Source organism: Eptesicus fuscus, chromosome 10, assembly GCF_027574615.1.
Source record: "Eptesicus fuscus isolate TK198812 chromosome 10, DD_ASM_mEF_20220401, whole genome shotgun sequence".
Taxonomy (NCBI): domain Eukaryota; kingdom Metazoa; phylum Chordata; class Mammalia; order Chiroptera; family Vespertilionidae; genus Eptesicus; species Eptesicus fuscus.
Window position 1 is genome coordinate 62,335,265 of NC_072482.1, and position 24,857 is coordinate 62,360,121.

The 24,857-nt window shown below is 43.3% G+C and overlaps 1 protein-coding gene across 5 annotated transcripts in view; it reads right to left on the reverse strand.

Moving 5' to 3' along the window:
- FYN (FYN proto-oncogene, Src family tyrosine kinase) overlaps positions 1-24,857 on the reverse strand; it is a 206,135-nt gene that overhangs the window by 62,044 nt on the left and 119,234 nt on the right. Inside the window, exon 1 of one of the 5 annotated variants that reach the window (XM_054721825.1) lies at positions 20,030-20,047. The exons of the other annotated variants lie outside the window; for them this stretch is intronic. The gene's annotated coding sequence lies outside the window, so the exon portion shown is untranslated. Of the gene's footprint in view, positions 1-20,029; positions 20,048-24,857 lie in introns of those variants that run through there. 5 annotated transcript variants of the gene reach the window in all.

Here is a 24,857-nt window from a genome sequence, read left to right on the forward strand (position 1 = left end):
CTACACCTCTGAGAGGAGAAGGCAGATGTAAAAGCAGAAATACATCCGATGCCAGCACGGGCCACATGCAACCCTGGGAGAACAGAGCCTATGTGAAAAATCAAATCAGAGCTCTGCTTCAAAAATGAGAGTCCACGTGGAGCTGGCCCCATGTGATCATTTATGCACAACTTGCAAAGACCCTCTGGAGGGTGAGGAGGATATACCTTGTTCTGCGCTGCACAGCAAGGGGACTGAACTAACATGGACCCCTTGTACAATGTCACATTACTTTAAGGAAAAGCCACATTCCTGGCACCTAGGATATATGTTTGGCTCCCCCCTCTCTAGCTTGTCTCATTGAAATGACCCCCAGGCTGAGAAGCACAGCTCCCGCCCCCGTAGTGTGTTCTCCTTTCCCTTCTGTATCATCTTCCATTCCCCAAAGCTCAGAGATGCAAAAGCACTTAATAAAAAGGGAAATGGAAGCATTAGATGCCAATGGTGAAATTTAACATTGCCGTCAGCTAAATGCTGGAACCATTCCCAAACCCAAATGGCCAAATGAGGGTTTAACACCAAATCATGGAAAGGCTCCAAAAGGAGGGAAGGACGTTTTCTTTCCACATTCACTTTACTCAGAGTAAAATGGTGGTAAAAACAGGGATTTGTTTTAACTGTCTATGCCAAAGGTTCAGAAAGATTTAGAGCACAGATTGTAAAGCTTCTCAGGCCTTCCCCCACCCCTTTTTGGATCGCATCGAAAGTTCCTTGTGGTCAGTATTTTACAATTTTATCTTATTTTCTTTTTATTGAGATATAATTCATACACCTTAAGATTCACCTTCATAAAGTGTACAGTCCAGTGGTTTTAAATATATTTACAAAGGAAACCATTACCACTATCTAATTTCAGGACATTTTCATTACGCCCAAAGGAAACACGCATTCATTAAGCAGTTACTCCCCATTCCCTTTTCACTCCAGTCCCTGGCAACTGCTAATCTACTTTCTGTCACTATGGATTTGCCTATTCTAGACGTTTCATATAAATGGGATCATACAATACGTGGCTTCTGGTGACTGGCTGCTTTTACTTGGCATAATGTTTTCAAGGCTCATTCATTTTGTAGTACAAATTAGTACTTCATTCCTTGTTATGGTTGAAAGTATTCCACTGTATGGACATACCACTTGTTTACCATTCATCCGTTGATAGACATTGGGGTTGTTTCCACTTTTTGGCTATTATGAATAGTGCTGCTAGGACCATTCATGTATAAGCTTTTGTGTGGACACATGCTTTCAATTCTCGTGGGTTAGTATTTTAATATATAAGGAATTTATACAGATACGAAAAAGTCTAAGATTATGTAAATGGAATATGCTGTGAACTGGCAAGTCAAAGAATGGAAAAACAACTTGTGAAACATATCAGAAAATGTTACCTTCAGTAGTAATCAAAGACACACAATTTAGGTTAGTGAGATACTTTCACCTCTAAATTAATAAAATTTAAAAAAGAAGTCTGCTCAATAGTAATGAAGGTTCCTTTAAATGCATATTCTCATACACTGATGATAGAAAACTAGGAGTAAGTGGATAACCTTCTCGTAAACCAATTTGACAATATTATAACAAACAACAACAGCCTTGCCCTGGCTGGGTGGCTCATGTGGTTGGAGTGTTGTCCCCTACAATAAAGGTTGTGGGTTCGATCCCCAGTAGGGGCGCTTGTGGGAGGCAACCGACTGATATTTCTCTCTCACATCGATGCTTTTCTCTCTCTCTAAAAATCAATAAAAACATATCCTTGGGTGAGGGTTAAAACAAACAAAAACAAAAACCATAAAAATGGGTCTGCTCTTTGTCTGAGTCTGTGCTAAAGAGATACTTAAAAAAGACATATAAAGAAGTTCTATGAAGTGTTATTTACAATTTGAACTGTAATTAGAAAACTTGCTAATTGCTTAATAAAAAGGTAATGGCTAAGTAAATTAAATGTAAGGCATGCCTGTAATGTAAAATTAAACAGAAACTAAAACCTATGTTTACAGAATATTGTTAGTAATATGAAAAAATGCTCATGTTACAGTAAGAAGGATCACATGATTGAGACTCTATGACTAGAAATTGTTTGGGAAGAAAAGAGACTGAGACGCTTGCTAGTGGTATGCAGACGATAAGACTATGGGTGACTGTTCTTCCTTCTTTCTGTTTCTTTATTTCTCAGATTTTCTATACTGAGAACATACCATTAAAAAAAAAAAATCCTTCCCTGAGGATATTTTCCCATTGATTTTTAGAGAGAATGGAAGGAAGAGAGGGGGACAGAGGGAGGGAGGGAGGAAGGGAGAGGGAGGGAGAGAAAGAGAGAGAGAGAAGGAGAGGGAAAGATACATTGATATGAGAGAGACACATCCATTGGGCCGGGGATTGAGCCTGCACTGAAGTACGTGCCCTTGACCAGGAATCCAACCCATGACCCTTCTGTCCAATGCTCTAACCACTGAGCAAAACCAGCTAACTCAAGAACGTACCATTTTAACAAGAAGAATAAATCGTCATTTTAAATAAGAAAGGTCCCTTTAGTCTTATCAGTTACTGATTTAATCTCTCTCTATAAAACCCTAAGCAACTGGTCGACTGGTGGACCGGTTGACCAGTCGCTATGATGTGCACTGACCACCAGGGGGCAGATGCGTTCCCACAGTGGGAGCGCCACTGCGGCAGCGCTAGCCTCTCCAGCCTCGGTTGCAGCACTACTGAGCAGTGGTGGCAGGCACAGCAGGGCCCGGGGATGAGCAGGAGCAGCACAGCACCCAGCAGGGCTAGGGCTCCTCCCCGGCCGCCTGCTGCTTCGTGCATTACTAATTCCTCAGGTGTCCTGGATTATAAGAGGGCGCAGGCCAGGCTGAGGGACCCCACTGGTGTACAAATCCGTGCACCGGGCCTCTATTTTGTATATAAATTGACAGCAACCATACATGGATGAAGTATGCTTCATGAACTTAAATGTTAAAAGAGGGAGAATGATTGATTCTAAAGCCTGTTAGGAGGTAATCTCTCCTTTTGGAAGGTGTGAATGGTGAAATACCAAAGGACAGAGAGACTTCTGAATGTGTTTTTATAACATCTGTGCTGGGTAGCGGGCAGTGAGGGAGCAGTGCTGGGGGTGAGGGGTTGGCACACACAAATGAACAGCCATAGGAATCTAATTAAGGTCAGATTAAGCAAAGCCAGAATATACAATCAACTCACAAGATCCTGTTGGTGGCAAGTGTCAGAATCTGAGATTACAGAACCAGGAGTGGGGTGGCTGGGTTGGTGGGCTTTTGAGAACATTGGGGGCCCAAACTCCTAGGTACCTGGGGAAAGCCAGTAAACTCAGAATGGCAGTAGTACTCGTTCAAGTCGCCCGTGGACCCCAATCAAGGAGTCCTGCTACCTGCGGTATTTGCAGGACCTCTCGGTGAGGGAGTGCCTAATGACCACACATCGGCACGGCTCTAAGAAGGTGGGGAGGATGAAGCAAAGCACTGTTCCTCTTTGGGTGCCTGTTAGTGGTGAAAACAAGGAGACTTGCTTAGGGCACAAGGCAGAAAAATTCTGTATTTCCCCTCATCTTTCCTCTAGTTGCCTTCACCCTTTCTTGTTGGTATGATAGTCAGCCTAGCATTTTGATGTTTTGACTTTTTCCCCAGTCCCTAGATTTTGGGGCAATCCAAGCAGGGTACAGAATAATACCAGCACTCGTTTATGCAACCTGAAATTTTTCAGAAACAAAAGATCCAACAAAGATGTTTCTTTCTAATGTTGGTATTCAGTCAAGCATCTTTCCTTGGCCCTGTTCTATAAAAACAACCAGAGGAAAACAAAACGAAAACAAAAATGTGGGCTTTATTCATGAAGTAGCAAGGAGAAATAGGAAAGTCAGTGTCACATCTGGGCCACAGTGGCAGAGACTGGCTTTCTGGGCTGGACTGGCTGAGGGCCCAAGGGTCAGGGTGTCAGCTGGTGGAGCCACAAGAAAACACATTAGCACAAAGCAGCTGTTTGAATAGGCGTCATCAACGCCCCCTCCCCGCCAATGCTGAGAATGAAAGCCAATCAGGTTCACTCTCCAGTGCTCAACAAAACCCTCTCTGCCAATCTTTCCAGTCTCTATAGAGGTTCCTCACCAGATGATTCTGTAAATGTGGCCTCCTCCTTTCAAAAAACAGTGAATTCTTTTTCTCTTTAATTCACTAGTTCCAGTCAAGACGATCCATTCCTTTAAAGAAACAGAATGGACTTCGAATAAGAAAATGTTATTTTTCTTCTTTTCGCCCTCGAGCTCATGTGTGTGTTGTGACCCCCACGTCTCCCCTTTTCACTGATCAGTTATCTGGTTATGCAGTCAGAGCCCATCAAAATCCACTCCCCTGAGAATCTGGTTGTGAGGCCATTTGTACTGTGTTTTTGGAACTGAGGCTGGCGTCTTTTCTTTGAAGAATGACACGAAGCCAGGTCCCTGCTCCTCTGGATCTTTATGTTGGCACATTCTCAAGTTGCAAGGAATCCAGCAACACCAGGAGCCATAGTTTTTGTATCCCTGGCAGTGGTTTAGAATTTCAAAGCATCTCAGGCAGCTGTTTAGGTGTGAATGCTGATAAAGTAGGCTGTCGGAAAACATACCCCTCTCTAATTCCATGGTCTGTACTGGGACAAGGGACGGTGATAGTGATGGTGACGATGGGAATAAGGGGAGCAGAGAGGAGGACTGGCTCTAGCCACACTCTTCCTACCACTTCCTCGCCTAAAAGAAATGAGGGCTGTCTCTGCTTGAATTTACTTTCCTTACCTCCGCTGAGGCCAAGTTGGTTGACTGGGTATACAGTTTGTGGTAAATCAATTCAATAGTGACTTTCCCCTTGGAATATCAATGAGACAGAGTATGATTTCTTTTTAGAGTGTTGTATTGCAGAGTAACTGAACTTGAGATTATCTCCTTAAAGATGACAGCACAGAAGTTTATCTTCCCCTTTGCTGAGGGTTTTCAGGATTCTGAACCTGGGCATACAGCCTTGCAAACTTAAGTCCCAAAGCTACATCATTGAAAATAAGTGAGTAGTGGGAGGATGAAGGCAGGTGAAGGGTATGGCAGACTGCTCACTGCCTCATCAAATCCACCAGCTTCTTCTACAGTAACAGTTTCAACAAGGCCCATCTATGGATACTCAGCTGAAGACTCCCTTTTTCAGACTCGTTTGTAGTAGGTGTGGCCATGCCACTTAATCCTGGTAACTGGTAGTAAACAGACGTGATATATTCATCTGCTGCATCCTTCCAAAGGAGTGGGTTAAGCTCCATTCTCCTTCCCCTTCCTTGTAGACAAAAATGGATGTGGTGCTGGTGAACTGGATTCAACCAGACCGAGGATGGCAACCTACAGGGGATGGCAGAGCTGCAGGACAGAAAGAACCTGGGCCTTGGATGGCCTCGCGAAACTGCTCGTTCACCCTAAAGCTTTGATCTCAGACCCTAACATCTATTTTGTGTGAACCACTGTGTTTTTGGGGGAGTGAGGTGGGGGTCTTTTGATTATAATAGGTAGCCTGCACTCCAACACAAGAAGGAAGTAAAGGAATTAAACTTAACACAGAGGTCAAAGAGTAGCTGAGTTTGTCACTTGTGTGTCTCCCCACCCCCACCCCCCAACCCCCTCCTGCCTCTAGACCTAATATGATTGTCTGACCTCCTTTGATACTGACAGCCAACCTTGGGTTAAGGCAGGTTCGTAGGATAACAACAATAACGAATCGTAACAATTGCCACCATTTGTTGAGAACTTATTTTCCGCTTGGCACTTCACATATGGTATTTCATTTAATCCTCAGAGCATCCTTAAAAGTGTATTTCACAATTAAGAGACCTTGGACTCACAGAATTTAAGTAACTTGCCCAGGGCTACCCAGTCACTGGGACCTGGATCCAAGTCCATGTCTAATGCAATCACATCTTCTTCCGACTCCCCGCATGATCCCTTTTGAGAAGCATGCTCTCTTCCAGCCATCATCTTTGCTCCTTTTGCAAAAGCCTCATCACAGCGAGGCTCCCGTTCTCTCCGGCTCTTCCCTAGGCTTGCTAAGTACAGCTGTTCCCCTCCTGAACTGCTGGAAATGAGGAAGTTAAAAAGAAAACACTAAGAACAAAGAAACTCCCCCCAAAAAAGTTACTCAAAAATCACCATAGTAACAAATCACCAGTTTTCAACTGATTTCCCCTGCATTTTTGTTTCTCTGTACATATCCTTTTACTTCCACTCAGCAGACATATTTTGATCCTCTCTATGTGACAGGCACTGTGCAAAGGGCTGTGGATATACAGTCAAGTAAATAAGGCCCCTGTCCTTGAGTTTATATGTACTTAGGAGGGAGAGAGACAAGTCAATCAGTGGACTTGGGGTGGGAAATTCATCCAAGTCTGCAACTGTGAAGGTGACTGGACCTTGGCCCAGGCAAGGAGGGGGTGAGACAGCACATCTGAGCGCACAGAGGTGTGGTATGGCACGGTCCCAGGTGGCTCATTTGATTTGTTCCCATGTTTACGGAGCACTGAAACATGTGCCAGGCATACTGCGAAGCTTTGGGCTTGCAGAGCGAAGGAGACAGGCTCCTGCTGAAAAGGAGCTTACAGCTTAATGGAATGGATATGTACAGCTGGGAAGGTGGTTGGAAATAAAGCCAGATCATGAACAACTACGTGCACGTTCTAGTGAGCACTCACTATGGTACCTGGCGCTTTGCTATGTGCAATCAGCAAAATATCTCTTTCAACCCATCAGCGGCCTTGTGAAGCAGGTATTACTACCATCGGCACTATTTTACAGGTGGGGAAGTAAGTGTAGGGAGGTCAAGTTACTTGCCTCAGGCTCACAGCTAGGCTGGCTGGATTTTAACCCAGACCTGGCTGAATCTAGGACATGTACTCTTAACCACGTGCTCACAGGCTAAAGCATTTGTATATTAGCCAGCTGACACTTACTCAGTATTATGTGGGAGTGAAACTGAGACCTGACAGGCACATACTGAAACCAGGAAAAGAGAAGCATGGGGAGCCAGACAGGGAGGCAGAGAATGGGAAGCGATTGCATGCACGTGGACAGAGGGGCATCTGAGGAAGATGCGATTTACTCAGCTGGACAAACAACTCTATCCATTCTAGCTACATGTCTATGCATAATTCATACCTCATAAATCATCCCCAGCCGAAGCAAAGCTGTAGCTTTTGTTGCCCGTGAGCATAAAGATCTGAAACCTTATTGCTGCAGAGGCGGCTTACTATGGAACTATGTAAATTGCATTTTCCGAGAGCCCTGTCACAAAAAGAAGCCCAAGATCTTTCGGGGCTGGTAGGAGTGGGAAATAAAGGCTTGTGTGCAGCTGTGTAGCTAGCTGCCGAAGCATGACCAGGATAGACAACAACAGACATAGATACTGCAACACAGGACATTCGGGAAAAGACTACTGCTCTCTAAAAAGGGTATGTAACAACCAAGATCCAGTGATGGACTGATGTCCTCTGATGTCCATAAGAGCAGCCTGAAGGGGCTCGAGTTAGAGGTGCAGGTAAGTGGAAGGTAAACAGGGGCCCAACACCCTCCAATTGTGGGGCGTTTACTCCATCAAGTCAAATAGGAATGTCATTTTCATGATTCAGAAGTGGCAGTTACCCCTGTTTTGCATAAATAATGTAATATTAACAAATTCTTTGTGCTAATGTCAGAATGTGGCTTATGTTTTAACCGCAACAGCTCTGTTCACATTTACAGGCTCCCCACAGTGAGAGGATGGAAACCCCTGCTCATCCGCAGCACCAGTCATCCACCAGCAGCCCCGAGCAGCAGCACTCGGTCCCAGCACTGAGCAGAACTGGCCTGTCCCCAGCGTTTGTGCTGAGCTCCAGGTAACAGTGACCCGAATGCGGCTTCACACTCTGCCCCAGTTCTGGTTGAATACAGCCCGAGCTGACTCAGGGAGTAACAATGGCACACACTGGAATGAGCCCAGGCAACAGCTTGCCATAATTCTTCTTGACAAAGGCTGACCCGACATGCTGATTATCAGCCAAGTGAAAAAAAATGGCCCTTTGTATAAGCAGCCTACACAGCCTTGGTTTCTACCAGGTTTCATTTTTAATCTGGATACACTTTCCCTGGATGCAGTCTTCTTTACACCCCCCTCTTCATTCCTAGCCATCTTGCTTCCCTTTTAAGATTTACATTTTCTATATACGTTCCACCGCTAAAATTAAACTGTTGCTAAAAAGTAGTGAATCTATTGATCTCTTATAGAACAAATGGATTATTTATACCAATTACTGCCTTTTCAAACCTATGAAGCTGTTTACAAACTTTGTTTTTATTAACCATACCTCCACTGACTGTTTTAAATCTGTTTCTGCTTTAACACGCTTGCTGGTTAATCTTCCATTCTTCTCATTATTTCTTTTGTGTCTCATACATTTGATTCTTCTTCAGCTTAAAAAATGGCTTAAATAAATTTCTCCTTTTTACTTTTGGCCCAGTTGCCCCATTGCAAAACAGACAAATTTTATCACTTTTTTTTTCTTCTTTGTACCAGAGCATTTTGCTTTCCCATTTAGGCCAGGTGACAATGTCAAACATTTTCAAACAAGACAAGACAAAACAGAACAAAACCTACTCCAAACCCAACCCTTGTTTCTATGTTGTGATTCCAACACAGACAAGTGATGCTATTGGCAGAATTTTCAATCTGCTAACACCAAGTACAATAAGTCCTAACTTAACATCGTCGATATGTTCTTGAAACTGTGGTGGAACGATGTATAACGAAACTAATTTACCACAGGCTAATTGATATAGGCAAGAATTAAGTTCCTATAGCATCTCATCAATGTTATAAAGAAAGGATGTTATTCAGGGACTCGCTGTAATGGAGAGAATGTGGAACAAAATTCACATGTACTGTTTGCTGGTGGATGTAAATTCGTACAACTAATCTGGAAAACCAGTTTTACATTATTTAATAAAGATGAAGATGCATCTCTCCTACGAGTAGTAACTCTACTCCTAGGCACATGCCCTAAAGAAACATGCCTACATGAACCAGGGGATATGTGCGCCCTGCAGGATTGGGGAGGCCCAGGAACCTGCATTGTAACAGCTCCATCGGCAACGTGGGGGGCTCACTCTACTGCAAGGGTCTGGGATTGCAGGCTTACAGTAACAGCTCAAATCTGTCTGTGGCTGCAGCCGGAGGAAAGCTCCCTGAGGAGGAGCGCTGGGGAAAGGCACGTGGCTGTGTGACCATCCTCGGAGCTCTGATCCCCGGGCAGAGGCAGCTAGTTTGAGAATCTGGGAGAACTCACTGTGGTTTCCTCCTCTCCCTTCTGTCCCCCTTGGCATCCCAGGCGAGGTTTGGCTTGTGTGCTCCTCACTCAAACCCTGCCCCCCTTCATCTTAGAGTCACAGCATCATCCTCATCCTCATCCTCAACACAAATCCCAGCCCAACAGGGCTGCTCTGAATGTGGTACTCTCTGCCAGAAACAGGAAACGTCTAGGCGAGGCTTCAGGGATGAGGCTGGGAGGGGAGCCCTGGTGAAGAGCCACCGTCTTTAGCGCACAGGCGGCGTGCCTGCTCTGTGCAGGCCTTTACATGGCATCTCTGTGTATTCTGGTTGAGCCCAACACAAGCACAGTGCCAGTGCAACCTGGCCTTTCATAAATACTTTAAAGGCAGGGAACAGGGAGTGAGAAAGTGAGCCAACCTCTTTTAAATAAGTGAAGGTCACGGAGTGCTCTGTCTGCTCTCTTTCAGGGAGGTTGTGTAAGGATGACTCTCTGTCACCCTCACTTCCCCTCTTGACATCAAGAATGACTTCCGCCTTCTCCCCCTAGTCTCTAAGTGAACAAATGGGGAAATGGCACAGATTGGCTAGAAGGCCTCCCTCTACTTGTCCATTCTAATAATCTTCCTATTTTGAAACTAAAATATCCCCAGGGCAAAGTACAGATTATCACGGAGCTAGTGTTCTTTTAGGTTTAAAAGTATCTTCACGGTGTCAAAAGCTCTACTGATTCCACTGGGCACCTGAAATCTGCTCTATTATTTAGCACCAGTAATGTACTGAGGGTGGAGGCAATTTGTTTAGTTTAAATTATTAACTCATAATAACGGGGGGTTCTGGCAAGGTGCCTATGTGTGGGAGACGATGCTATGTTGGGAGGAAATCAAGATGATGGTATGATGTAAATACATATGGTGTTCATGGAGGCCACAGAGCCCATCTCCACATCCCAGGGCCCTGCCGGGTTCTCTCTCTCACATGGGGCTGCTGTAGTCCCCACTGGAGCTGCCTGCCGCCTGCCCAGCCACTGTCTCCAGAGGCCTCAGCCAGGCAGTTCATTATTTGGGCATGTGGGCAGAGACAGGAGCGATTTTCCTTGAATGGTTTTAATTTCACTCTGTTCAGTTCCGAGATGGGTTTCCTTTCATTTCTCTCCTCTTCCCATCCTCTCTCATAGCCTCAGGGTGTCAGAAAGGCAGAAAACTATGATCCAGGGGAAGGGTTTACATTGTGTGTAAGTGACTAAACTTATTCTGGTTTCTTTCCTGTAAAATGTGCACTATGCCAATTTTTGTAAGAACAGCCATATTCTAATATTAATTGCTAATAGGAAGTTACTGATACTCAACCATCTTTGACCATCCCTAAAAAAGGGGTCACCCATTTCACATGGTTCAAATTAGTAGACAGCATCTAGACCATTATGAGCCACACAGTAGGTGCTCAATAAACCATAGGTTTGCCCTAACTGGTTTGGCTCAGTGGATAGAGCGTCGGTCTGCAGACTGAAGGGTCCCAGGTTCGATTCTGGTCAAGGGCATGTTCCTTGGTTGCAGGCACATCCCCAGTAGGGGGTGTGCAGGAGGCAGCTCATTGATGTTTCTAAGAAAAAATATTTTTAAAAAAATGAAGAAAAAAACCCAGAAAACAACAACAACCCCACTATAGGTTTAACAGGCATGCGTGTGTGAGGACAGGAGGCATGCTGGGGCTTGGGGGTTCTCCTGAGGTCATGACTGGCCTTTCTATCCCAGGCACAGATGACATCCACGGACTTCCTGGCTGCCCAGGAGACAGCCAGCTTGCCATCACGGGCGCCCGGCCGCACCACCAAACTAATCACCTTGGATTAAGGATAACACTTAACAGGTCTAACTGAAAAGACAGTGAAATAAATTATTCTGATAAAGATTAAGAGAAAATAAAAAAGGAAATGAGGAGGGGAGATAGCTGAATTCTTGCCTAACCTTTATTTGGTTTTAACTCCAGAAATAATCCACTGCCTATAATTTTCAAAAGGAACCACAATAGTCAGACCATATGCACATTTCAAAATGTATTAGTTGGAAGGTGGGATAGAGGGTTGCTTATCTTTTAGAAAGAAAAGGAGGTTTTAGTATAACTCTTGGGTTAAAAAACTGAGTTTGAATCATACCATCAAAGGGTCAATTTCAGAGGTCACTAAAATGAAGGCACCCCAATCAGGCAGCATCTTTGCATATAACATGTCCGTTACCAGTAAATAGTAATGCTCAAGTGCAGACTTCTCAGAAGCCCTACTCTGACGACTGAGAACACAGAGAACGGTGCCTGGATCTCAAAACAGCAGGGGTTATATTTAGCCCCACTTCTTCCTCAAATGCGTGAAGAGAGGGCTCTGAAAGCCTGGCATTTTCGGCAGAGTCCTCGTGGCCTGGTATGATGTGAGATCAGAAAGCTCAAAGGGAATAGGAACAGCCACATTCTGGTTCCACGGATCACTTCTGTGGCTCCATGAAGCACTGTCAGCCTCTCCCATTACACTTTCCCAGAGGGCCTCTCCCAGACACCCTGAGACATTCACAGATCAGAGGGACTGCTGACCATAAGTAGGTGCTATGATGCCAGCGGCCGCCACCATCTCAAAGTCATCTGAGCGAGGTCACCTGGGCCTTCTCCTCTTTCCTGTGTCAAGGTAAGGGCATAGTCCTCTGCCACACAGACTCACTCATCCTCTGACCAGAACGGAATGATCTGGAAGGATGTGGCTTTGAAAATTTGGGTTAACAGTTTTTGGACTTATGGCTTTTTTCTGATGGTTACTGTTCCTGCTAACCAACTACCTACTGACCTATATACCCAGCACTCATTTTGTTTGCTGCAAATATGCTCACTGGATTCAATAATAAAAATGAGAAAATGATGGAGGAAAAAGACAGATTGCTTGGTAGTGTTTGGAGAACCTTTGGAGTGTTTTTAGAGGCCCTGGCTCTGTGGTGTGATGGGCTGCCCGGCCCAGGAATCCTCTGAGGCTGATATCAGCTGTGGGTGGAGGTCTGCGTATTCAAGGTCAACAGTACCATGTGCACACAGCCCCGTGGCTGAGAGATGGGAGGGTAGTGGCGCCTACAACACACAAAGGTTCCTTCTTTGTCTTCAATTATTGCTGAAAGGAGCCTAAAATGCTCCTGACTTCTGGAGGAGACCAAGTGCTGGGAGTGGGGAGTCAGAGAAGGAACCCAAAATATAGAACTGGAAACTTGAAGAGTTTTCTCTTTGGATTCTAGCTAATTTCTCTTTTCCGTCAAACACACAACAAAAACTCCAACTTTCCTTTTTAGTCCTCCAGTTTTCCTGAGAAGGTAGAGAACATTGAAGGGTCTGAGCAGAATGGAGAAAATAACTGGCCGCTGTTGGGACTGCAAGATTAGGCTGTTTGACGCCCAATGGGCTTCTGTGAATCCAACAGAGGATCCATGAAAACCTAGTTATAACCCCAGGTCAACTGAGCAGGACCAGGAAGCACATCAGACATGATGGCAGCCATTCATGAGGTCAGGGAAAAGTATGGTGCTTAAGATAACTGTGTCCCACACACCTATAAATGATGAGCATGGATCTAAGACCCATTACCTGTTACATACCTGTGTTTTCTAATGACTTGAGAATGAAGATGATAATGGAAACATGCAAATATGTAGCTAACAATTAAATTAATGATGTAATTCTGTACATCATTAAGGATAAGTAAAATTCAGACTCAAAACCAGAGACAAATCATTACTTATGTTTTTCTAAATAATAGTGCCAGGGCCAGCCCTAGGATGAAATGAATGAGATACTTGCCCTGGGAGCAAAATATAATGTGATGCCAGAAAGCTCAATAGGATGAAAAAGATAGCATGAAGGTATTATCTTGAGCACTGAGGTTTTTTTGGGTGCCCTTACATTATATACATAAGGAGAGTGCCTCAGTTGCCTCCTTCTGGTCCCAGGCTGGTAAAAGTCCATCAACTAAAGGTAGTAAATGACTGGAGGATGCCTAGTTATAGAATTGCAGAAGAAATCAACTAAGATACTCAAGAAAGAGTCTTCAAATATATCCACTGTTGGCCAAGGATTTCTACTTCTAGGAATTATCCTAAGGAAACAACAAGGATGTGCGCAAATATTTAACAACACTCATGTCAGTGTTACTTGTAATAAAACGTGGGAAACAATCTAGGTATTTACCCACAGGGGATTAACAAAATACAGTATCATACCAGATTCCTATGGAGATTAAAAATGATAATGTGGCAGAATAGCAATAATCCTGAAAGATGTTCATGATAAAGTCATGGGAAATATGCAAGTTACAAAGGACTAGCTGGAAATATGATCCAATCTTTCTTGTTTTCATTCCTACCCTTCATACCCATCCCTCACATGGCAATCAGGTGACCTTTTAAAAAAAGTTATTCCTAGTCTTAAAACGCTTTCCTGTTGTACTTAGAATAAATGTAAACTATACAGCATCCTCGCTCAGGCCCCTGGCCATCTATCCCTCTGACCTCATCTTCTACAGCTCCCCCTGTCACGCCTCTTCCCGAGCCATACTGGCCGCAGTTAGGGCCTCTGCACAAGCTTTTCCTTTCACCTGAAATGCTCTTCCCCAAAATACTCACATAGCTGGCTCTTTCCCAGGATTCAGGCCTCAGCTCAAATGTCACCTTCTCAGAAAGGTTTTTCCTGGCATCGACTCTCAGTTGGCCACTGCCCTGTCACTCTATCATATCATCCTGTTTTCTTTCTTTCATAGCACTTAACACTCTCAGAAATGATCTTACTTAATTACTTATTTTCTTGTTTACTGTCTACCTCCTCCCATGAGAATGAAAACTCCATGGGGACAGAGGTTTCCATGATTGTTCACTGGCTACCCACAGTTGTCCCTGGCATAGAGCAGACTCTGGTAGATAGATGCTGAATGACTGTATGGAGATGTGTATGTACATACACACAGATTAATGTACACGTGTGCATTCATGTAAAAAGAGAAATAAATGAAATAGCACAGCACAAAGGAATATCTCCGAATACTGAAATTATGGATGGTTCTAAGTTTCTTCATTTTGCTTATTTTCATTTTCTATAATAATGTATTACCTCTAAAATAATGAAAACAAAGTTGTTTTCCCTCTGTCTACTTTTCAGAGTATGGTCACTAAGGAATGTTGGCACAGCGTGATTGAGACCAGAACCATGAGATGTCAGAATTGGAAAAGATCTTAGAGGGGGATGGGTTCAATCCCACCTCTCATTTCAGAGATGAGGTGGCCCAGGCCCAGCATGGAGAAATGATTGCTGGTTTACGTAGCCGAATACTTGAAAGCTAGTCCGGTGTTCCTTTCACTACATCAGTGGTTCTCAAACTGCACACATGTGAGAGTCATCCAGAAGGCGTGTGGATACACAGGCTGCTGGGCCTCACATCCAGAATCTCCGAGTCAGCGGGGCAGGGCAGGGTGTGAGAGCCTGCACCTCTGACAGGTTCCTGGATGATTCTGATGTTGCTGGTTTGGGGTCACACTTTAAAAACCATGAGGCTATGTCACATTGCCTCTCATGGCTCCCTTACAGAGGTCTTCTTCTTTTTGCAGGAATGGTAGTAATGAAAACAATACCTTCAACCGAAGGATTCATGGAAAACCCTACCTTTTAGGCCCCCTCGCAGAAGTTCCTCCCAGAAGGAAAGGGGCACGGGGATAAATGATTTTGAGAGTCTTCTCTACACCAGGCATTGTGCGAGGTGACCTACAGTTTGTTTAACCCGTTTTACTGGATAAAGCCTAAACTCCGAGAAAGGAATTTATCTAAGAGCAAACAGCTAGAAGGGATGGAATCAGATTTCAAGTCCATGTCTATTTGACTATAAAGTCCATGCTCATTCTCTAACCTTCAGAACAAAACAAAATCTGGCATTCAGAGTGGCAAATCAACAAGTCCAACATAGAAACAAACACCCCCAAGAAGTATTAATATGATGCCACATTCTCAAAGGTATGGAAGGTGTATGCACCAATATTAACAACCAACCTTTTTTCTGGGTCTGACACCAGGGTTTATTCATTTACATGATATTCAGCAATTTCCAACCCCAAAACCCCAGGGTATAAAGATGATTTGCATCAAAGCCTGGCTTACTGCAAGCCATCTGTGAAAAAAGTGGAAAAGAGAGAATTTATCACTGGGCCGGCATGGCTCAGTGGATGAGCATCAACCTATGAACCAGAAGGTCATGGTTCAGCACATGCCCAGGTTGTGAGCTTGATCCCCAGTGGGGGGTGTGCAGGAAGAAGCCGATCAATGATTCCCTCTCATCATTGATGTTTCTATCTCTCGCTTTCTCTCTGAAATCAATAAAAATATTTTAAAAAATAAATAAAAAATGTTTTTTAAAAAAGAAAGAATTTATCAATCTCAACCTTCGACAAAGGGGAGAATCACACATGCTCTGTGGAGAAAGAACCCAACAGACTTAGTAGCTGAACAGAAAGGTCCCACTATTTGAGGAACTAAATTTAAATTCAAAGGCCAAAAGGCAAATGTAAATATTGGAATGTGTTATTTACCACTTTATGTCAAAAATCACCTAGAAACTACTTATTGCTTCTTTTCTATTTAATTGAGGAGGAAATTAACAGGGGACAAGGAAGTCTTGGTGACAAGGTCACCACACCCACAAACATCCACACAATTAATGACTTACAATTTGTAACTCGTGACCACATCATAGTCACATGCGACCCAAGTCTGAGAAAGCTCCGTAAATACTGAGGTTGAAAGGGGCTGGATGGCGTTCTTTAACATTACAGTTTTTATCGGAATTCCAAATCAAGAACAAGGTTAAAAATTAGTGAATTATTTCAGGCACAACAACAAAAAATGTGGTTTTCTTTACCTGTCTCTCTTTTTTCTTATTCAACACCATGATTTCCTCCATGTTTTATTCCAGATCCCTGAAGCAGCTGCATAAAGAGGTTTTACACGAAAATAAAAGGAAATACTTTCTGCGTAATTCTGGCTATAAAGCAAGGGTTCAACCAAGACAGCTCACATGATCAGTCCCCTCCCATGTTCTCTCCAAGGGCCCTTTAGTATCTCTTTCAGAAGCTCATGTTCTTACTGTGACCAATGACATATCTACATTTTGGCTAGCAAAGTTTGCCAGTGGAGAATTCCGAAGAAAGATAAGTTGTCAAGAGGGAAGAGGGCAAACTAGACATCATAAAAAGACACAAGATTCCCAGAGATGGGTACCTGAGAGCAGTTAAAATTTGATATCCAAGGCAACCTTGCTCTAAAACACAATCAAGAGCATGTTTAAGGTTGGAAATGACTGTGGCCTTCTCCGTGTAGCACATCAGTAAGGTGGACCAAATTCACAGCCTCTCATTTGGTAATGTCTGAGAAGATCTGGCTCTTTTACCCCCAATTAAAATGCACAGGATTTTATTTGTTATAGGAAAAAGAAGGTCTGAAAGATCTTGTGGAACGAATCCTGGTTCTCAAAGCTGAAGAGCTGTTTCTGCAGTCAGCTTCTAAGCTAGGCATCTAACACGGGACACGAGATTGGACCTTGTAGTATTAAATGTGAGCAGTTCTTTTTGTTCCCGATGCTCGCCCTTTATGAAGAGTTGGAGATTAGCCATCTTGCCTTCCCCAGAGGAATGATGCAGCCGCAGCTGCAAATGCAGGTTCAGCAGCCGTTATCCTACTGTTACATGTTTGCTTTTAAATATTGCACTGGCCTAGCAGAAACAGCTCTCTCTCTCTCTCTCTCTCTCTCTCTCTCTCTCTCTCTCTCTCTCTCTCTCTCACACACACACACACACACACACACACACACACACACACACACGGGTGACAAAGCTTTATCTGCATTAGTGCCCACACCTGTGTCCTGGCAAGGATTTAAGAAAAGACAGTCTCTAATTTCTGTCTGAATGGACAGTTACCTATTCCATAGGTTTCTAATATACGTACACTGGCAGTGTGTGGCGCTCCTGATTCTCACAGATCTCACAGTGGCCTTCAGCCTGGGGTAGTTTATGCTGAAGACAAAAGAGTAGCTACTTGGCAGATAATGCTCTTCAGGCCTTAGGGAGGGCACTCAGCTGGAAAGATCTGTTTTCCTTGGAGATCGGAAGTGCTTTTCCAGCAATTATTTGATCTTTCCTGGGAACTCGTACTTTTGAACAATCTCCCAGGCTGGTGGGAGCACTTGGGTTTCTATTCTGGTCTCGGCATTATCACTAACCAGACGTGTGACTTTGGGCAATTCATCCGGCCTTTATTTCACCTCAGTTTTCTTATTTGCCTGCAGGGACAATTATCCCTTCCCTGCTTAATTCACGGGATTCCTGTGAAGATAAAGCAAAGAGGTATACGTGAAGGTATTGAGGAAATGTCAAAAAGCTAACTTATTGTTAGGTGCTATTTATATTATGTCTTTCACTTTTTTCCTGTCCTGGTGTACATTATTAGTGGTATGTTCTGGGTTTCTTTCTCAGAACTGGGTAGGAATTCTTTCACACAGAAAAGGAGAGGTAGAGAGTGCAACCCAGGAAGAGAGCATTGTCAGGTTCTGGCTCCCACTTGGACAAAGAAAGCAAAGAGAACAGGACCAGAACACGGCAACATTGTCCCAGAAAGTCTGCTTTTGCTAGGCCCCCAGAACATTCTGGTTCTTCTCTGTATCCTTTCAGAGGTCCCACAAAGAAGGCTACTGCAGTGTTGAATGAATGAACAAATGAATGAATCCACCCACCCCTCCACCCACCCATTATGGACCAATACTATGTATCCAGCAGTGTGCACCGAACACAAAGATGCAAAATGCCATCCCTGTAGCTGAAGAATGTACAGCCAACCGGAGAAGGCGGTCATGGAAAGGATTTGTTCTGTTTCATGTGGCTGGTGTGCTCTCATGAATAAATAGACGTGGGCCTCTGAGGAGCTCAGGCATGTGTGGGTCACTCCTACCCAGAGGAAGCTGGGACAGATTCTCAGGATGGGCATCCTAGCTGGGATTGCGGGGAGGGTGAAGGAATGGCGTGGGCCAAGTGCTCCCCAAACTGAGGAAAACTCCGTGAGGCACAGATTCAGGAAGGAGCACTCCAGGATGCAGCCTGGGTTGGTGTGACAAATGCCAAAAGTGTGTAGGTGGACAGGCAGAGAGTTAGGCAGGGGCCTAAATGTGAAAGAGGAGGCAGGCCACCAAGGCCTCTGGGCAGAGTTGCACAACAGATTTGTATTTCAGAAAGATTGCTAACCAGCACGAAGGGTGGACTGGAGTGAGAGGTCGAGGGGCTGAGTAACTGATTTAAAATTTAATGTTAACATTTACATTTCACAACACAGAACACAAAAAAAGTCCTGGTACTTTCTGTAATCTTTGCAAATTCCAAATTAACACAACCAACCATAAATTAGGGAGTGACTATATGCCTTCCAAAAAATATTCTTCAAGTTATAAATGTGTGTTGCACAACTTGCAAAAGATTGATTTCCCATATAATCTAGGACAATCTCTGTGGGAAGGAAGTAGTACTACTCCATCTCTAAGTGTGGCTGGCCGTTGGTGCTATTTGTATATAGCACGGTGTCCAAAAGAAACAGGAAACTGCTGTCCCACTATGCACCTGGTGCAAAAAGGGCTGGTAGCCAGCTTTGAAAAAAATACCTCAGAAATAAAAAAAAATTTCTAATAACTTGGGGAGGTTTAGTAAGTATTACGCATTTTTCAGTTCCTTCCCTCTTTTTTTTGTAGTTTTTTTTTTTCTTAAGCTTAGGTGTAATTCCCATGCAGTTCCATGTGTAGATGTTAAGTTACAGCTCAGTAAGTCCTGACAAATGTCTATACCTGTGTAAACTAAGAGAACATTTTCATCGCCCTAGAAAGATCTGTCAGGGCCCCTCTGCAGTCCATCCCATCCAGGGCGACCACAGTGGGGACTTCGACCACCACAGATTAGTTGTCTGGTCCAGGACTTCCTATAAATGTAATCATATTCTTTGAGTCTACTTATTTTTTATTTATCCACGATAATGTACATTTCAATAGTTCATTATTGCTGAGTAGTATAGTTTTTATTGCTTTATTCATTATAGTAGTTTTATTGCTAAGCAGTATTCCATGGTATAAATATAACGCTATTTGGTATGTTTTTAATGGCTTTCTCTTTTGCTAAAATATGCAACTGCTACCCCAGGCCAACAAAAAAGAAAAGGCATTGAGTGTGCAGGTCAGGTGAAGTGGCCGACTATTCTCCATGAGACAGGCAGTGACTTTATACGTGGGCTTCATCTTCTGAACCTTCCCACAGCAACAGGGGCTAAAACTTCAGGCAAACCAGGAAAACCAAGAGAGAGACCATCCTTAGTATTATCTTAGTGCTCATGTCTGGCTCACAGGAGCAGATGAAAAATGGTTCCCAAAAGAGAGATGCCAACTTACGGAGAATGCAGGTACTCAGGATGAATGGTTAGACAAATAATTTAGATAGCTACAATATTCTTTAAAGAATTAAAATGTGCCCACAGGCCCAGGGTTCGATATTGTTTTCCCACCTAAATGTCAATGTTTTACTCTTACAAGCAGACTGAGGGAGTTGAGAGAAAGCAAGTGATGCAAACATATTGTAAGAGCTCACCAGTTTTCAGTAGCAGAACCGTACTTATGTCACAAGTGCCAAGTCACTACTCGGCATGACTTCAGTTGTGTTCAACCAAAAAGTGACACCTGGAAGCTTCCGGGAGAGCCAACCAACTCCAGCTAAAAGGGTTTACTGGGCAGCAGAGCCAAAAGGCAAAAGGCAAGGGAAGAAGGGAGTTATCTTGAAAGTCTTATATTAAAAAAAATATTTCCCCTCACTCCATGGAACTGTTTAAAGAAGCATCCTAAATGACACCCAAAACACTTCCTCTGCCTTCTCCAGTTCACAATTCCCTATGAAAATCATGTAAGAACGTACTCGGAGGACTTGAAACACACTATCTGGGTCAGCTCCTCCCTCCGCCATTGTTACTATTGTTACGCTGCAGGAGCTAGTCATTTTGGCTCCAACATTCCTGTTATCATTGGAAGTGAGGTTGGTTCGAACAATCATGCTGAAGACACTCTGCAATCAAAAAGCACTCAGCTCTGGGTGGAGCCTGGTTTGGTTCCAAGAATCACAAGGATAATGTCCTAAAAAAAAACACTGGCCAGCTTCCTTTTTCAGAATAGATACACCTATTTGCTCTCTATTTTGCCCATCCCCCTCTTCTGAAGGAACTGCAAAGTAAATAATAAAAACAGCTATCATTTTTGTTGAGCACTAACTATGTGTCAGATACTATGTTTTATGCTTCATCCTCACAAATCTTTGGGGGTAGGCACTATTATTATTTCTATTTGAATGATAAGGAAAATAAAACGCAGCTTCAGCTTTCACAGTTATTCATTACAATTCCACGTGTTGCCTTTGGCTAGCTGGGTTGGAGGTGGGGGTTGGGAGATGAGAAAGATGATGCATGAACAGAAAGTGAAATATCCCCCTTCTTTGATCTCCCTCCTCACATATTTTAACATTAAATTTTATAATTGGGTCAAAGTGAGAGATGAACTGTTGAAAGCTACAGCTAAAGTTGAACAATTATTTCTTAGACGTTTGTTAATGAGACTGACTTAGGATACAGGCTTTGGAGTATATTCATTCTGGGTAGCAGTCACAGTACAAGACATCTCATAAAAAAAAAGCCATGTAGAACATATCCACAGGAAACAGCTGCAGCTGCTAAGGGAACTCTGACATTAAGGAAGCACGGAACTTCATGGAATTCGAGGAAGGCAGGAGTAATATATCACACAGCAACACTACCATGGCAAGGGTTGGGCCACATTTTCAACAGATACACTCATTTTACAGCAGTTCATGTTTGTTTACCTCTCTCTGGGTTTTCAGGAGACAAGCATGGCCTATCGAGAGCAAAAGTTAAAAGAAATGTGAACTAGACACAGAGTCATTTACAATGTCAAGGGCGAGGGGCCTGTGGTTTGTGCAGACTTGGGCCTGTTCAGCTGTCCAGTATGCTATGTAGCACTAACCACACGAGATGTGACGCAAGCGTAAAGTACATAACCGCACTTCAAAGACATAGAATGAAGAAAAGAATGTGAAATATCTCATTAATAACTTTTACGATATTGGCTGCATGTTGAAATGAGAATGTTTTGGATATATTGTTTTAAATAGAATATATTATTAAAATTACTTCCATCTGTTTCTTTCTCTTTTAAAAAAATGTGGCTATTGCGTGAATGTTAAAAAAGTAAAAAAAAACCTGTTGTCTGCAACTACGGTTTGTATTATATGTCTATGGACAGCACTGGCATAGATATTTAATAACGGAAAAGATTAACCCAAGTTGAAGGTTTGGGGCATTTAATCAAAAGTGGTAAACTGTCTTGTTTCACATGTTCCCTAAGAGGTGAATAAAATGATTTAACAGGAAGCAGCCATGCCTACTGCTCTTCTGCGCTGACCCACTGGTGACCTCAGGTAAGCCACTCACTCTCCCTGCGCATATGAGTGATCCAGATAATCCTGACTATTTCTTCTAGCACTAACATACTGAGTCTGTGGCAAACTCCTGGGGGCTGGTAACTCATGGGTGAAGGTGAACGAAAAATCACCCTGTATTTGCTCGATATTTGCAGCCCCGAATGTTGCCTGCTGATCTCTCACATGTGAGGCACTTTTGATTAAGTCTTTCTGGAGAAACGGCTGAAATGTAACAGCAATAATAATCGTGTTTATGATATACAGATTGGGCTCCCTAAAGAAAGGATGACTCCATTTGCTCTGCGCACCCAAATAAGTAGGTTTTATATCGATAAGATTATACTTCTAACATGAAAAAAATTAAGATCTCCTACAAAAACCCAACAAATACTTAATAAAAAGGTCCTAAAATATCCTTGAGGGAAGGGGTGGAAACAGAACCAGTTATTCTTTTAGTTCAGGTTCTACCCTGTTTCTATGTATTTTCAAAGCATCTAATTAGCTGCTGGAAGTTATTTTGAATCTCCCAGGCAAACTTTATCATTCTAAAGGTTTTCCTTAAAGGGTAAAAAATGTCAATTGGTAGCTCAATTATAACTAACAGGGTAAAGTTTCAGTATAATAAAAGATAAATAGCATTCATGACCCCATAAATATTTGAAGTAAATGTATGCTCAAAATCTACGGGTGGAAACAAATGTGGAATTAAGAAAGTGTAGTGAATAATGCCTATACTGTAGGATGATAATCTTGCTTATTGTAAGACCTCCAGAAATATTGCATGATCTCCCCTGGAAAGAATCTCATATTTTATATCCCCATTTTTGTAGAATTTCCCTGTTATTTCTCATTTTAATCTGACATCTCTAACTTCTGACCATGTAGTGACAGTGTTCAACTGCTACTAATGTACTTGTTCATTTTGAAGCCGTCCTTGCTTTTAGTCCCAAGGCTCTGAATGCCTTCAATTGTGACTTTCTGTAACATGACTATGTCACTAATACTGATGAGCCTTGTCTGCACTAGAAATAACCCAAGAAATACTTGGTAAGAAAAGAAATGCTAGACATGCAGGCTCTTCCCTTCTCTTGCCTTCTTCTTCCCTCCTTTCTTTCTTTTTTAGCCAACCTATCCATATCATGCCAATAGAATTCAGGTCATTTTTGTTTTTGTACTAATATTGAAGGTAAGTTGGAAATTATGACTGAATTGCCAAAACAAATGGCTTGTGATTCAGATATTCCATACTTTGGGGAAACTTTTTTTTTTTTTTTTTAAGCAAGAAAGGCCCAGCTGGAGTGGCTCAGTTGATTGAGTGTCGTCCTGTGCACTGAAGGGTTGCCAGTTCAATTCACGGTCAGGGCATGATCTCTCTCTCTCTCTCTCTCTCTCTCTCTCTCTGTCTCTCAGCATGTTCTCAGGTGAGGATTAAAAAGAAATAAGCAGGAGAGGGCTCCAACATCACAGAACAAGGAAAGGGCTAGATTGGCCTCCTTCGCTTTTGAAATTGGTGGTGTAGGAGTTGGTCAACCCATGAATGAGAGCAAGTCGCTGTGGGGCTACTGTGCAAGATAATAATTTGACTTGAAAAAGGAAAAATGACCCTGCATTTCTTTCCCCTTTCCACTACCTATAGAATCACATTAGAAAAAAACAAACACTAAGATAAGCTAATAATAAAGAATAGCTTCTGGCTGGCTTTTCCTGAGCATTTCATACTTTTATTCCTTTGTTTAACCTCATTCCCAATTATTGCACTGTTTTCAGGGCACAGGGATACCACGTCTGGGAAACATAACACATCAGCGCAACTGTTTTCTCTGTGAATTCCTTTCAGCATCTTTACATGGCAACAGGAAGGATGTGGGCTCCCTTTCAGATTCAAATGAGATAAGTCAGCCCTCGCTCAGGTAGACAGCATCATGCCTGAGAAAGCTAGAACCACCAAATCTTTAGGTGGGGTAACCATTTCATCCTGGGCCTTAATCTCTATTTTTAACATCAGATCCCTAGCCAACCCTTCACTTAAAATAAGTAGAACAAAAAAAACCCAACCAACCAACCAAACAAAACCCTGCTCACACAGTACAACCCAAGCGTCCTCTTCTATGAAGAGAATCGTGATTTTTAGATTTGAAGAGCAATGTTTTCAATGTACTTGCAGGTGTTTTAAATTGTGTGGGACAAATGTTCCCAAGTGGTGGTGTCTCCTTTCAAATGACTTCTGAAGCTTGAAGACTGTGGTAGGAAAAGCTCATTATACCTTCTCCTAAATTTATAATCCTAAGCATGTAAAACCAAGGGATAATGCATTTTTAATGTAGCAGACAATCAAATATGAGACTTTTGTTTTAATTCTTAAAACTGGATATTTATTACCAACTAGAGGCCCGGTGCACGAAATTCGTGCACGGAGGGGGGTTCTCCCTCAGCCCAGCCTCTACCCTCTCTAATATGAGACCCCTTGAGGGATGTCCGACTGCCCATTTAGGCCCGATCCCACTCCTAAACGGGCAGTCGGACATCCCTCTCACAATCCAGGACTGCTGGCTCCCAACTGCTTGCCTGCCTGCCTTCCTGATAGGCCCTAACTGCTTCTGCCTGCCAGCCTGATCACCCCCTAACCACTCCGCTGCCAGCCTGATTGATGCCTAACAGCTCCCCTGCCAGCCTGTTTGCCCCCAACTTCCCTCCTCTGCCGGCCTGGTCACTCCTAACTGCCCTCTCCTGGAGGGTTGATCACCTCCAACTGCCCTTTCTTGCAGGCCTGATCCCTCACAACTGCCCTCCCTTGCAGGCCGGGTGCCTCCCAACTGCCCTCTCCTGCTGGCCATCTTGTGGTGGCCATCTTGTGTCCACATGGGGGCAGGATCTTTGACCACATGGGGGCAGCTATATTGTGTGTTGCAGTGATGATCAATCTGCATATTATTCT